The sequence below is a fragment of the Rana temporaria genome, chromosome 1 (assembly GCF_905171775.1).
Source record: "Rana temporaria chromosome 1, aRanTem1.1, whole genome shotgun sequence".
NCBI lineage: Eukaryota > Metazoa > Chordata > Amphibia > Anura > Ranidae > Rana > Rana temporaria.
Genome location: NC_053489.1, coordinates 287,790,584 through 287,805,889, shown reverse-complemented (window position 1 = coordinate 287,805,889; position 15,306 = coordinate 287,790,584). Strand labels below are relative to the sequence as shown.

The 15,306-nt window shown below is 43.4% G+C and overlaps 1 protein-coding gene across 2 annotated transcripts in view; it reads left to right on the top strand.

The window, feature by feature from the left end:
• The window catches only part of TJP2 (tight junction protein 2), a 131,299-nt gene that overhangs the window by 15,755 nt on the left and 100,238 nt on the right, over positions 1-15,306 (top strand). Inside the window, exon 2 of one of the 2 annotated variants that reach the window (XM_040356867.1) lies at positions 4,641-4,761. The exons of the other annotated variant lie outside the window; for it this stretch is intronic. The gene's annotated coding sequence lies outside the window, so the exon portion shown is untranslated. The remainder of the gene's footprint in view (positions 1-4,640; positions 4,762-15,306) is intronic. 2 annotated transcript variants of the gene reach the window in all.

Here is a 15,306-nt window from a genome sequence, read left to right as displayed (position 1 = left end):
CGGACTGTGGGCATTGGGAGAAGAAAAGGTCCCAATGTCTGTGGGAATAAACAATCCCCCATCATTGGTGGCATGGGAACGAATTGTGCCCCATTGTTGAGTGTCATTGGGAGGAATTGTGACCCTTCATTGGCATCAGTGGGGAATTATGCCCCATTGTTGGTAACAGTGGATGAAAAGGACTGGAAAAAAGCAAGCAAAAGGCCACATCTGTCCCCCAGGCCTCAGTCTGTTGATTTTCAACAAAACAAGCTGTCCTGTAGATGCAGCAGTTAAGGGGTTGAGACAAACTGTTTACCACTGCCAGGGGAGCTTACAATGATACCCTTTGATTAATTTATGTAAAACCTATATCCTAAAAGGGAATAAACTATAGCTGTAAGCTACCTTTCTTCTTTTCCACCACAACAGGTGGCATGTGCTATGTCTTGTCACCACAACACGCTTCCAGTACAGGTACATTTCCTGCTAGTAATTTGGGGTGCTATTTCAGGCAAGGCAACGCAGTTTCGGCCTTCAACTGTTTGAAAATGTTCTGGCCAGCTAACTGTGGTTAGACGTATCACTGAGCCAAGCTCAGTCATAAGTTCATTTGTTTGTTTTTTTCAGTTCAATATGGTGCCACTTTTGCTGTCATATGGTGTGCTTCTAAAGATGGATTAAAATTCGACTACGATAAATTCAATAAACTGGGATAAATACAGCAAAGGGAATATGAAAAGATCCTCACTGAGAAGCAGATTCCATTGGATTGAGGTCTTGGTATTGGGGCCAATGATAATAATCGCATGACCTCGACCCTATCAGTGAAAGTCCACTTAAACTGCTGCGGCAGTCTCTTATTGTGGACCCGTAACACTTGGTAGATTGCTGACCTAAAAGATTTATCTGGGGATTAGTGACTTGGAGTTCTAGTCCGTTTCCGGCGAAAGCTTACAACATGATTGTAACTGCAGAGAATTTTCATTACGGCTTTATTTCAAGATCACTGGAATTATATAAGAGTGACGTTACAGAAAACCTCGTCTGCGCTATGCATCCCCCTTTTTTTTTCCGTCCCTGCTATGTTTTTAAAACACGCCATTACGATTAGTTTGTGTTATAGCCATCATGCGTGGTTTAACTAGATCACAGCAGCTGCTTACAGATGTGAGATCAAAAGTCGCAGGCGCAGCGCTTCCCTCAGTCACAACTTGATCCAGAGGTGGAGTGACAGAGGCAGCATGAGGTACAAGAAATATTTTACTATTCTAGAGGCTGCCATTGGCATCACCCCCCTGAATAAGAGGGAACTGCTTCCAGAAGGAAGACATGCAAATCTGTGGCAGTATTCAGGGTAAGGCAAGAAACAACTGGCCCTTTGACTTTGTTCCCTGATCCCTCTGTTTTCATCATTGGACATTGCACACACCTCACCGTCAACATTTCTCATGTATGTAGCTATGTTTGTCTAATTGTGTACATAAGTGTTCTAGTTTGTCGGGAATAAATATTGTCTCACTTCTGTTAGTCGTTATTTGTGCTGGATTAAAATGCTCCCCCCCCCCCTCCCTGACTCATGTGCATTATAATGATTACATATTCGTAAGATATTAGTCTGATTTTACCGTAATAGCCTGAAATGTAATGGTGGATTTTCTAACATATGAGTGCTGCATGTACGGTCAAATTAAAGCCATTAAAAACAATGCAGAGGTGCCATTTTTTAACCACTTAAGCCCCGGACCATTTTGCAGCTAAATGCCCAGGCCAGGTTTTGCGATTCGGCACTGCGTCGCTTTAACAGACAATTGCGCGGTCATGCGACGTGGCTCCCAAACAAAATTGGCGTCCTTTTTTCCCCACAAATAGAGCTTTCTTTTGGTGGTATTTGATCACCTCTGCGGTTTTTATTTTTTGCGCTATAAAAAAAAATAGAGCGACAATTTTGAAAAAAATTCAATATTTTTTACTTTTTGCTATAATAAATATCCCCCAAAAACATATATAACATTTTTTTTCCCCTCAGTTTAGGCCGATACGTATTCTTCTACCTATTTTTGGTAAAAAAAATCTTAATAAGCGTTTATCGATTGGTTTTATTGCATTTTTATAAAAAAAAAATGTTTTACTACTAATGGCGGCGATCAGCGATTTTTTTCGTGACTGCGACATTATGGCGGACACTTCGGACAATTTTGACACATTTTTGGGACCATTGTCATTTTCACAGCAAAAAATGCATTTAAATTGCATTGTTTATTGTGAAAATGACAGTTGCAGTTTGGGAGTTAACCACAGGGGGCGCTGTAGGAGTTAGGGTTCACCTAGTGTGTGTTTATAACTGTAGGGGGGTGTGGCTGTAGGTCTGACGTCATCCCTATAAAAAGGATCACACGATCGATGCAGCCGCCAAAGTGAAGCACGGGGAAGCTGTGTTTACACACGGCTCTCCCAGTTCTTCAGCTCCGGGGAGCGATCGCGAGGGGGCGGCTAGAAACGAATAGCCGCGCCCTCGTCCCGGATCGCTCCCCGTGGGAATCCGACCGCCGCATGTACCGGGGGGGGGTCCTGATCCCCCGACCCCGCGGAAAGGCGGGGACGTACATGTACGCCCATATGCCTGTACGTGCCATTCTGTGGACGTATATGTACATGCGGCGGGCGTTAACCGGTTAAGCTGGTCATACATTTTACAACTTTCTTGTACAATTTCCCTTTAGATTTAACAAAACCATATATTATGAGGTAAAACGTAAACAGGTGCAGGTCCTTATGCTTCATAGTTGAAGGTAAATCTAAAGGAAATAGAACCAGAAAAGTGTACACCTGTAATGTATGGCCAGCCTAATGCCGCGTACATACGTCCATTTTTAATGTCATGGAAAAAACAATGTTTTTCTCGACGTGATTTCGCCTTGCATACACAAGATCATGAAAAAAAAATGCTTGAGCAAAGCGCGGTGACGTACAACACGTACGACGGCACTATAAAGGGGAAGTTCTATTCGATTGGCGACACCCTTTAGGCTGATTATGCAAATTTCCCTTCTCATAACCTGCTTCTGAGCATGCACGTTTTTTTTCCCGTCATTAAAGCCTACATACAACCGTTTTTCACGACGAGAAAAAATAGAGCATGTTCTAAATTTTTAATGGCCATTTTTCACATAGAGAAAAATGCTCTGGAGCCTACACGCGGTCGTTTTTAATGATTAATAAAAAAAATGGCATTTTACTCGTCATGAAAAACGGTCGTGTGTACGCGGCATACGGCCCCTTTCACACGGACAGATAGAATGGTGCTTTTAGCTGCGGATTTTCTAGTTTTCTACCGCAGCTAAAAGCACACAATGCTTTCCTATAGCCCCATTCACACACAATGTTTAGCTGCGATTTAGTAATATGCGATTTGGTGCGAATAGAAAATTTTTTATTGAATACGTCCAGGATATACACTAGGAAAAAGGAAACACATACACAATAAAACACTAAATAAATATAGAAAACACAGTAAGCACATAAGAATAATAAAAGAAGGAACACCCTAATAGGGAATAATTTTTATGGGGGGGGGGGGGGGGCGAGAGGAGAAGGAAGGGATATTGATTTATTTGTCTTTTTTTTTTCTCTCCTTGTACTTGTCTTGTTTGTATCTATAAATGTGATGTACACTGTCTTCGACGGAAGTCGAACGTATATGTAAGTGATGTTAAGAAATATACAGAAAATAAAAAATAAAGAATTATTCAAAAAAAAGAATACGTCCAGGAGCGATTTAGCGCAGCTATATATGCGCATAACCGCAGGCAATCGCAGTCTTTTGTGTCAACTGCAGATAGCAGCAATAGAAAAAAAAACAGGAAGCACATCATAATCAAAAAAACAAAAAGGGTTGGTATGGGAATGACTACCGCAGCTAAACGCGGCCGCATGTAACCGCACGTAATCACAATGTACAAATGCAGTTAATCGCAGTGCCTGGAGCCTTGAATTTCACAGAACATTTACATGCTTTTAACTGCGGTAAAACATCCGTCCTTGTCAAAGGCGCCTTATACCTCTTTCACACGATCAGATAATCGTACGACTTATTGTTCGCATTTTGTTGCATAATACCAGAGCTTTTTTTCTCAGAAAATAGGTGCAGGAACTCAAATACGTTCCGTTCAGATTTCACAAACAGTAGAAGGGTCTTAAAGGAGCATTAAATACCTGGATTGCATTACATACAGAGTGCAGAGTTCAGGGGGTTACATACAGAGTGCAGAGCTGTCACTTGTAAACACAGAAACCCGACTTCTGTGTTTACAAGTGATTGTGGTGAGCGGACACCAAAGGGTCTGAGCCAGAGGTGGTGGAACTGAGTTCCCCCAAGTTCCCCCTGAAAAAAAGCCCTGCATAATACTAATATTAGCAGTTCCAGCATGTGTTACACTGATTCTGAGATATATCTTTATTTTTATTATGTCATTTAAAAAAAACATTTAATCCCTTCTTTATATACATTTGGTTTCTGGAAAGACAGAGAGAGACTATAATTAATTTGAATACAATTTATTTTCACTGTTATTCAACCATGGGAAAATAAAATTAGGGTATGACTCCTTACCCATCACTTTCTTCACTTTATTCACATCTCATGTGTACATTTATTTTAGGCAAAGGACCACAGTATTACCCAGCGCATGTGAGTGGTACAGAGACCCACGCTGGAAGGCTCCGCCAAAGCACGTGACTGGGCCAAAACACAAGACATCTCGTAGCAGATTGCTTCACCAGGTATGAGCCATATCTACCTTTTCACTGCATTACTTCTTTTCAGTTAAATTAATAAATGACAATATAGGCACCACAATGCAATAGTCTCCCCTGTCAGCAAATAAGAATGTAGTGTGTTTGGTGTAGATTAGAATAAGCTGCTCAAAGTGAAAATTTCCTCTGATTTATAGCAGACAGAATACAAGGGCCATGGATTTGCTTCATACATGTGACACTTTTTTTTTTTAGTTCCTGACCCACCAAATACAGCCCTATTTTTTGAATAAATGAGACAACTGTAAGGTTTACCAATTATTGTGTCCAGTCACGTGGGGCTCAGTCACGTGGAGCTCAGTCACGTGGGGCTCAGTCATGTGGGGCTAAGTCACGTGGGTGCAAAGCTCAATACACTGTAAAAATGGAGCAAATGTCTGTGCTTAGGGGTCACAGGTGTTGTGCACATTGTCCTGTAAAAATAATTATCAGGATGCGACTGTATGCTGGTAAGCAAACATCCAAGCGCTTGCATGCGTTCAGGGATGGATGTGTGCCCCTGGACACGGAGAGTTTTTGGCCAGGGCCATTTATTCATCTCTGTATGCATATAAATACAATTGGATGTGCATTTAGCAGTGTACAGCCGCAGCTTGTCATTGATTTGTATAGGGGCTGTACCAGTAGTGTATTTAGGTTTTGTGCTGCCCTAGGCCTGACTAAACTCGTGCAACCCCTAATTTAAATATGACACACCCCTTTCTGTTTCCTGAATTTTTCGAGTGGGAACACTAGTCATTGGGCCTGGGAGGGGGGGAATGGATTCCCTTAATTTGCATAGATTTCCTCTCATTTCCTGTTTGGCTATGGGGCAGGAAGTGAAGGAAAATCTCTGCAATGGGACAGAGATGTTAAACTATAAACTGACAGGGGCTATAACCCTCCCTTACTCTATCCAAAATGAAAACAAAAAAGTGTTGCCTATAGTTCTACTTTAAGCACAAATTTCTGATAATTTTATGGAGAGGACTAAGAAGATATAACCATGCCAATGGTGCAGTAGAAAACATGAAGCGCAGTGAGGAAGGTTTGTGGTCAAGGATGATAGGACAGTCAAAATTAGAAGCAGCTTGCGTTACACTAAGGCCGGGTACTCACGACCAAACATGTACGATGAAAGCGGTCCGTCGGACCGTTTTCACCGTACATGCCTGCCAGAGGGCTTCTGTACGATGGTTGTACACACCATCGTACAGAATTCCGCGCGTAAACAATACGCGGGGCGTGTCCGCGTCGTCGCCACGACGATGACGCGGGGATGAGGCGGAGACGTGGGCGGGCCTGCCATTTAAAGGCTTCCACGCATGCGTCAAAGTCATTCGACGCATGCGAGGGACGGCGGGCGCCTGGACATGTACGGTAGGTCTGTACTGACGACCGTACATGTCCGAGCGGGCAGGATTCCAGCGGACGGTTTTAAAACACGTCCACGAATATTTGCCCGCTGGGAAAAGGCCCGGCGGGCAAATGTTTGCTGGAATTCGGCCCGCTCGCGCCTACACACGACCAAACATGTATGCTGAAACTGGTCCGCGGACCAGTTTCAGCATACATGTTTGGTCGTGTGTACGGGGGCCTAACAGTGTAGTACAAGCCGACAGAGACCCTTTCCATGCTGCCCTCCTGCAAAGTGCTGTCCTAGGCCTGGGCCTTGTTGGCCTAGGCCAGGATACAGCATTGGGCTGTACTGTACACAAAACCTGTGACTTCAGTCCCAGGCACAGAAATTCGCTTTTTTTTTTTTTAAAGTATAAGGATGTCCCATGTGAATGAGCTTTTAAATGGTTTTAGAGACTCCCATGCCGCTACAAAATCTGCATAAATAAGAAGGCCAGTATGGTGGCCTGAATTTATGGGAGGAGCCCAGAGGGTATACAGTATATTCAGCCCACTCCCCTGCTTCCCTGTCGGTTGTGGTGCGTGATACCCTCCCACCCGTTCCACTTCTCCTCCCACCCGATCCCCTTCTCCTCCCACCCGTTCCCCTTCTCCTCCCATCCCCCTTTCCTTGCACATCCTTCTTCTACAATCATCCATTACTTATCTTGTGTATGTCCCCTTTTTCGGCATACTGACCAGCTGACCAAGGCACACCTCAGGTCTGTGTTTCATGGTGAGTCTTGTGGCAGCTTTATGTGGTTCTGTGTTTGTCTCGGTTCAAGGGACTACGATCATAAATACTTTTTTATTATATACAGTAAAAATTTAAATACTTTTGAAATTTTGTCTGTTTGCTAATCTTAAACTATCATTTGCCAAACCAAATTATTCAACAAATGTGTTAATTTAGGACCTAATCTGGGGGTGAATATGGTCTAGGGCACACATTCCACTTACTGAACAATATAAACTGGGTTGAATAGACATTATGGAAAACATGCTTCCCTGTACTTGTTCAAGTCAATGTGACCTTTCCCACCTTATCTGCCCACTGCTAGTAGGACCTGCAGAATGCCAGGCTCATGACAAGTTCAAGCCTTTATGTGCCTGCCAGCAGCTACCACTTTTAAAGGCAAAATATAGTGTAATTTCAGTAAGTTAACATTTTTCATTAGTATAATTGCTAAAATCCTGCTGGACGTTGCTAAAAGCTTTTGTAATGTTACAGCCAACATCCCCATTAAACTAAAGTTTACGTTTGAGTTCCCCCACCCCCTCCTACCTTGTACAGTATGCTATCACTCATATCTCAAATTTAGCAAAGAGCAGCTCCCCACTGCCTGGCTTTCTGACACCCTGGGTAGCAAGGTCCATAAAGACATGGATAAGCGAGTTTGGGGTGGAAGAACTTGACTGGCCTGCACAGAGTCCTGACCTCATCCTGATAGAAAACCTTTGGGATGAATTAGAGCGAAGACTGCGAACCAAATGCGATTCTGGAAGAATGGTCAAACATTCCCATAGACACTCCTAAACCTTGTGGACAGCCTTCCCAGAAGAGTTGAAGCTGTTATAGCTGTAAAGGGTGTGCCAACTCAATGTTGAACCCTATGGACTAAGACTGGGATGCCATTACAGTTCATGTGCATGTAAAGGTACAGTAAATATATCTATAATACCTCGTACACACGCCCAGAAAAACTGCCATGACAGCTTTTGGCTGGGAAAACTGGCTGTGTGTATGCTCCATGGCACCGGAAATTCTGGTAGGAAAAATTTGAACATGTTCTCTTTTTTCCTGCTGCGATTCCCGGCGGTCTTTTTCCCGGCAGTATCCCTATGGGAAACACGGCGGTGGAGCATACACACGGCCGGGATTCATGGTCAAAGCTCTCACCGCAGTTATCCCCATGTGTACAGGGGGAAAGTTACCGATCAGGCTCACGGTTTCCCCCCGGGAATCCCGGTTGTGTGTACAGGGCTTAAGAAGAAAAGGTAGAAAGCACACCTGTATAAATTGCAATGCCCAAAAAAGAGATTAGTGTGGAAATTCCTGAATCCACATATGAAATTGAAGAAGGTTGCAGCAAGCTGTGTGAAGTTGGCACCCCATGTTTGTACTATGGTATATTTTTATTGAGGTTCTACAAACATGGGGTGCCAACTTCACACAGCTGTTGCAGCACAAACTTTTTCTTCAATCAAACAAATGATCCCGTTACATTGTTACATTCATTTGGAGTGGCAACAGTTTTACACCAACAACAGGCCAAACAGATACATACAATTTAAATAGTATCAACAGTCTGGTACATAGCCTGAGCTAACCGGAAATAGATACATTTCAAATGATTTAACCCTTCATACCCGTATACCCATTTAACCTCACATCCATTATAAAGAATATATAGCTCAGAAAACTATAGATTTATATTTTTCCATTAAAAAAAGTAATTATTTGTGAAAATAATAAAGAGGTTATAGGTTGTAATTAGGAAAACAGGTGATAAGGTGATAATTAAAAAAAAACTTACAGAAATGTTTCCCTTCTATCTATCTATCTATCTATCTATCTATCTATCTATCTATCTATCTATCTATCTATCTATCTATCTATCTATCTATCTATCTATCTATCTATCTATCTGTTTGTCTATCTGTCTATCTATCTATCTATCTATCTATCTATCTATCTATCTATCTATCTATCTATCTATCTATCTATCTATCTATCTATCTATCTTAATTAGCAAAATACCTGACATTTATCACAAATATATATAGGTAGATTCAGTAAGAGTTAGGCCGGCTTATCAGTAGATAAGCCGACCTAACTCAGAATCTACGCCGACTTATGTTTAAGTGTATGCTCAAACAAAGATACGCTTATCTTATCTTATCTTAGATTGCAATATTTCGGATGGCCGCTAGGTGGCGCTTCCATTGCGGTCGGCGTAGAATATGTAAATGAGTAGATACGCCGATTCACAAACGTACGCCCGGCCGACGCAGTACTTTTACGCCGTTTACGTTAGAGATAGGCCGCCTAAAGTTAGAGCTTAGCCCTACATGAAATAGTAATGTTAAGTATGGCTGCCGTTCCCGCTTCGAAATTCAAAATTTTTACGTCGTTTGCGGAAGTCGTTCGTGAATCGGGATTTACGTCGTTTACGTCCACGTCAAAATCAATAGGCCCGTGCGGCGTACTTAGCCGCAATGCACACTGGGAAATGTAGGCGCCCGGCGCATGCGCAGTAAAACAAAACGTCAAAACCGTAAGGTCAAGCCTTATTAACATAAAACACGCCCCCCTTACACACATTTGAATTCGGCGCCCTTACGCCCGCCCGCTTTAGGCTACGCCGCCGTAACATAGCAGGCAAGTACATTGTGAATCATGTACTTGCCTCGCTAACTTATGGCGGCGTAGCTTAAATGTCTTAAGCTACGCCGCCGCAGAGTTGCGGCAATGTACCTGAATCTAGGCAATAGTCATCAGAGAGTAGTGTTACACAAGTGCAATTTTTATACAACATATCAGAGTAGTGATCCCCAAAGGCAATGTTCACCTTTCAATTTAGGAGAGTTTATTCTCCCCTTTTGAAGTTACGCTGTGTTGCACATGGTTAATGAGAATCTGTTTGCATGAATCTTAACTGTAGTGCCAAGATAACATTGGTACAAAATGTTGTTTGCTGATGCTTGGAAACACATGAACACTTAATGACATTACACAGGCTTGCCTGAGAATTTGTGATAAGATTCTAGATCAGGTTAGTGGAAGATGGTTTTAGTAGTGAGCTATTGTTTGTTGTTAACAGCACCTTTGCATTGATCAAAAGCTATCCAAGCTTAAAGCCTAGTACACACGGGCCAAATGCTGTGCAATATCCGCGGTTCAATACAAACCGGGCAACATTCGCGCCATGTGTATGGCAGCCGGTCTGACAGAAGTCGGCTGTTGGACAAGCATGCTGACCAACAGCCAACCAGCTCCCGATCAGCGCTTAAGCCTAGTACACACCACCTCCATTTTGTTTTGTTCAACCCGGTGGGTTGAACGGAAAAGAACAAAAAATGACAGCTCAGGTCAGAGCCGCTGTACTAACAATCCGATGTTAGTTCAGCATTCTCCACTGGTGTTCCATTGTGTTCTGACAGGGGGCCAGAACACTCTGGTCAGCGCTCTCTGCCATTGCTGATGGGGAGCCGGTCAGCAGACCTTTTTTAGTTATGAGCCTTCGACAGACACATGGGCCGAATGTCGGCCGGTTTCTATTCCGGCCTGTGTACACAAGGCTTTAGTAGCTGTCCAGTTCTGGAACTGGTGTAGATCCCCAGTGTAAGGGCTCTTTCACACTGGCGGCTAGGGATGAGCTTCGAGTTCGAGTCAAACTCATGTTCGACTCGAACATTGCCTGTTCGGCGAACAACGAACAATTAGGGGTGTTCGCGGCAAATTCGAAAAGCCGCAGAACACCCTGTTAAAGTCTATGGGAGAAATCTAAAGTGCTAATTTTAAAGGCTAATATGCAAGTTATTGTCCTAAAAAGTGTCTGGGGACCTGGGTCGTGCCCCAGGGGACATGTATCAATGCAAAAAAAGTTTTAAAAACTACAGTTTTTTCGGGAGCAGTGAATTTAATAATGCTTAGAGTGAAACAAAAAAAGTGAAATATTCCTTTAAATTTCGTACCTGGGGGGCAGTGTAAAGTAAGCATGTGAAATATCAAATTTTTCCCGTACTTAGAACTGTCACTGCACAAAGTGTCATTTCTGAAAGAAAAAAAGACATTTAAAACTGACTTGCGGCTATAATGAATTGTCGGCTCCTGGCAATTTAGAGAGAATTCATTCATTAAAAAAAAAAAAATCGCCGGCCGCCTCTCTCAACCGGAGACAGCCCGGCGAATGACGCTGCTGAAGCTGTGACATTTCTTATATTGGTGAAGCGGGGCCACCAGTCACGTGACCCCGCTCCCTCTGACGCAAGGGGGAAGCCTGGGCTTCCCCAGTGATGTAGAAGAGGGTGCGTCAGAGGGGGACGGGGTCACATGATGGGTGGCCCGCCTCACCAATATAAGAAATGTCACAGCTTCAGCAGCGTCATTCGCCGGGCTGTCTCCGGTGGAGACAGGTGGCCGGCAATGCTGCGCTCTGGATCCCGGACGATCTTCTCATCTCTGGACCGGAGAGGAGATCACCCGTCGCTGGATACCGACAACGTTGGAGCGGGGAGCCGGACTGAGAGTGGATTACCACCGCTGGATTTTTTAATTTTATTTCTATTAATAAAGGACTTTTTTCCGTGGTGTGTGTGTGTCCCCCCCCCCCCCCTCTTTTCTGCGGCCGGCCAGGTTACGTGCTCGGATAAGGGTTCTGGTGTGGATTTTTGGTAAACTCCACGCCATTTAAAAAAAAAATTGGGGTGTAGTTCCCCTTAAAATCCACACCAGACCTGAAGGGTCTGGAATGGATATTTGGGGGGGACCCCACGTCATTTTTTTTTTAAATTGACGGCGGGGTTCCCCACCAGACCTGAAGGGCCTGGTAATAGAATTTGGGGAGACCCCCACGCTTTTTTTTTGTATTAATGAATTCTCTCTGAATTGCCAGAGCCGACAATTCATTATAGCCGCAAGTCAGTTTTAAATGTCTTTTTTTCTTTCAGAAATGACACTATGTGCAGTGACAGTTTTTAAGTACGAGAAACATGCGCTATTTCACATGCTTACTTTACACCCCCCCAGGTATTGTTTCACTTTAAGCATTATTAAATTCACTGCTCCCGAAAAAATGTCAGTTTTTTGCATTGATACATGTCCCCTGGGACAGGACCCGGGTCCCCAAACACTTTTTAGGACAATAACTTGCATATTAGCCTTTAAAATTAGCACCTTAGATTTCAAATGTTCGAGTCCCATAGACTTTAACGGGGTTCTAAAGTTCGCACGAACATTTGGTGTGTTCGCAGGTTCTGTTACGAACCAAACAGGGGGTGTTCAACTCATGCCTACTGGCGGCAATTCCCACCATCCTCTTAAAAAGCGATCGCTTGTCACTGCCTGAAAGTAGGCTTTTTTTTTTCTTTTTAATTCCAAGGGAAATTTTGTAGTAAAATACCGCACTGCAACCATGAGTCAAGCATTTGGCTCAAGGTTTTAGCATGCTCCCATTAACCTTAATTGGTGAGCGTGGCAGAGGGGGCAGCGCAGCCTGTCAAACTCTGCAAGCAGAGATAAAACTGCCATGGCATGTGTGCAGCCCCATCCAGCTGTAATGTTAAAATTAGGGTTGGTGGCCTAATGCCCCGTACACAAGATCGTTTTCATCAGACTAACCGATCGTGTGTGGGCCCCATCGGTTATTTATCCATCGGTTAAAAAACTAGGAACTTGTTTTAAAATTATCTGATGGTTAACTAACAGATAGAAAAAAACGATCGTCTGTGGGTACGTCCATCGGTTAAAAATCCATGCATGCTCAGAATCAAGTCGACACATGCTCGGAAGCATTGAACTTCATTTTTCTCTTCATGTCGTTGTGTTTTTTAACCAATGGTGGTTAGGGAAGACTGATGAAAGTCAGCTTCATCGGATATCTGATGAAAAAATCCATCAGACCGTTTTCATCGGATGAACCGATCGTGTGTACAGGGCATAAGAGTCTTTTGTGATTCGAACACATCTTGTGGTTCCTGAAACTAGACATCATTTAAAAAGCTCTGTGGCAAATGTTACTATAGTGCTGGTTTCGAATGGAGCTTGGTCCTTCAGGAAGCTGTTTGAAGCTTTCTTAAAGCCACTGGCCATAGATTCCCCCATCCACACACTTGATGTGGATGGGGAATCCTCCCCACGGAACTATTGTATTATTCCAGTAAGGAGACTTCCCCACTATCAGAATACACTGATCAGCATTGCAGGCTATAGCGTACAGCACTGATCGAGCAGGGAAAGGATGTCAATCAATTAGGAACGCCCAGTCCTGCAGATTACATACCCGGAAGCGGCGGTGAAAATACGGTATGTACGGCAATGAAATAAAAAAAAACAGCCTAATGTCATTCTGACAACTCGGCTGAATGTAATGTTAAACATTTTTTTTTTTGGGTGAACCCCCGCTTTAAGTAATGTGGTTTGTTTAGCAAAGGTGGACGATCAGTATGACAAATATGATCTACTACACAATTGTTCTGTTTCCAGCCAAGTCGGGGCATGGGTTATCTAAGGGCGGCAGAACTTGAATTGGGGCACAGCTAAATATACAGAACTATTACAGTGTACAGTATTTCATATAAGAGGTTATAAAATGGCCAATGCTGCTTAAATGAACAAAAAGAGAAAAGTCCTTGAATGGAATGGTAATCGCCAGCACTTAATCCTATAAATGTACTCCCATAAATGTATGGCAATCCCTTCAGATATCTTTTTTTTCTATTATAGCTCAATTAATGTTAAGCAGCCACAGGCAATACATTTACAAAACTAATCCAGAAGTGCTTTATCCATTGCAAAGCAAGGCTTTTCCTATAAAGAGCTAATTTCTATCTCAGTCTGCAATCACTTCACATACTCAATCCGGTCTGGTGGGACTCTTAAAAACAGAATATTTGAAATGCACATAGGCTTCAGTGGAATGTACTCTCAGTAAAGCGCTTTGTAAAGGACATCTAAATAATCAGCTAGAGATTGGGGAAGATTAAAACTGAACCGGGCTATGAAGGATGGCAAACTAATAGCCTCCGTTGACTGTCCTGAATACATAAAGGGATTTCTCAAGACTATGTATATATAAGCTTCACGTGTTAGCGGCACAAGGTACACGTTCTAAAAGTGTTACTGTTACATTTTTAGAGCACAAGGGTAAAAGATTACGGGGAAAGAGGACTACTGTGCCAAAGCAAACTGGCACTACAGCATAGGCATGCGCAGGGGGTGTGCCAGGTGTGCCTAATCACTACTTGCGGATTCCCCCTACTCCCTAGGCCTCCCTCCGTGTTGCACCTTTCCCCCAGTTGCTGTAGAGGATGTTTCAGAAGTGAGAGCGGGGGGAGCGGCTAGTAAATATATAATTTACCTGCCCCCTCCAATTCAAAATGAACACAGGGAACACACTTACTATGTTCATTTATAACTGAAGCATAGCAAACTGTGTGTACTAGGCTTCAGTTTGTGAATGAACAGGAAGCCACTCAGCACAGAGCACTTCCTATTCATTCACTGTCCAGTGCAGCTGAGGCTTTAGAGAAAGCCGATCAATCACTCGGCTCTCGGCTGCCCCCGCCGCCATCCTTGGTGAGGGAATCAGGAAGTGAAATGTTGTGGCTTTACTTCCCGGTTCCCTACTATGCATGCGTGAGTCACACTGCGTGTCCTCACTGGTCCCTGCTGTCTTCTGGGACCTGTGCGTTTCCCAGAAGTCAGCGGGAGGGGGAGGTGGCGTAACCCCTGCGGGGGTCTATGCCCCCGAAGTAGGTGCAAATACCTATATTAGATAGGTATCTGCATCACCCTCCCCCGAAAGGTGCCAAATGTGACACCGGAGGGGGGGGGGGTTACGAAAAGCGGAGGTTCCATTTTTATGTGGACCTACGCTTTAAATCACTTCTAATATTTAAAGCAGACTCATCAGTGTCTCTGCTAAATATTGTTGAGATATCGCATTGAAAACCTCCTAGCATTTTTAGCCGTAGCCATCTTGAGTAATGGAAAATTATTTATGTAACAGTTACTTCTGGGAATTCATCTGCCCCTAGCTCAGGTGTTAGAAATCACATGGCCCCATACAGCCTAGCTGACAGGAACAGTGAACCAAGCCTAACAGGCGACTCCAGCCGCATGAACAAATCTTTTATTGATGAAGCCAGAATACCTGTGAGAATGAGCCTTTATGTTGTTGTTTTTTGTTTTTGTTTTTTTTACAATTTTCATATTTTAATTTTTTTTACATTTTTTGAATCGTCCTGTGGAGGTTGGTGAAATATCAGGAGACCCAATGTCTCACTTTTGAGACAGAGAAAAAAGATTGAGGACACGGATTCCTCAATCCTTTCTCTGCAGCGCTAGCTGCAGAGTGAATGGACAGAAAGCTCTCTATACAGAGGCTCCCTGTTCATTCATAAACTGAAGCA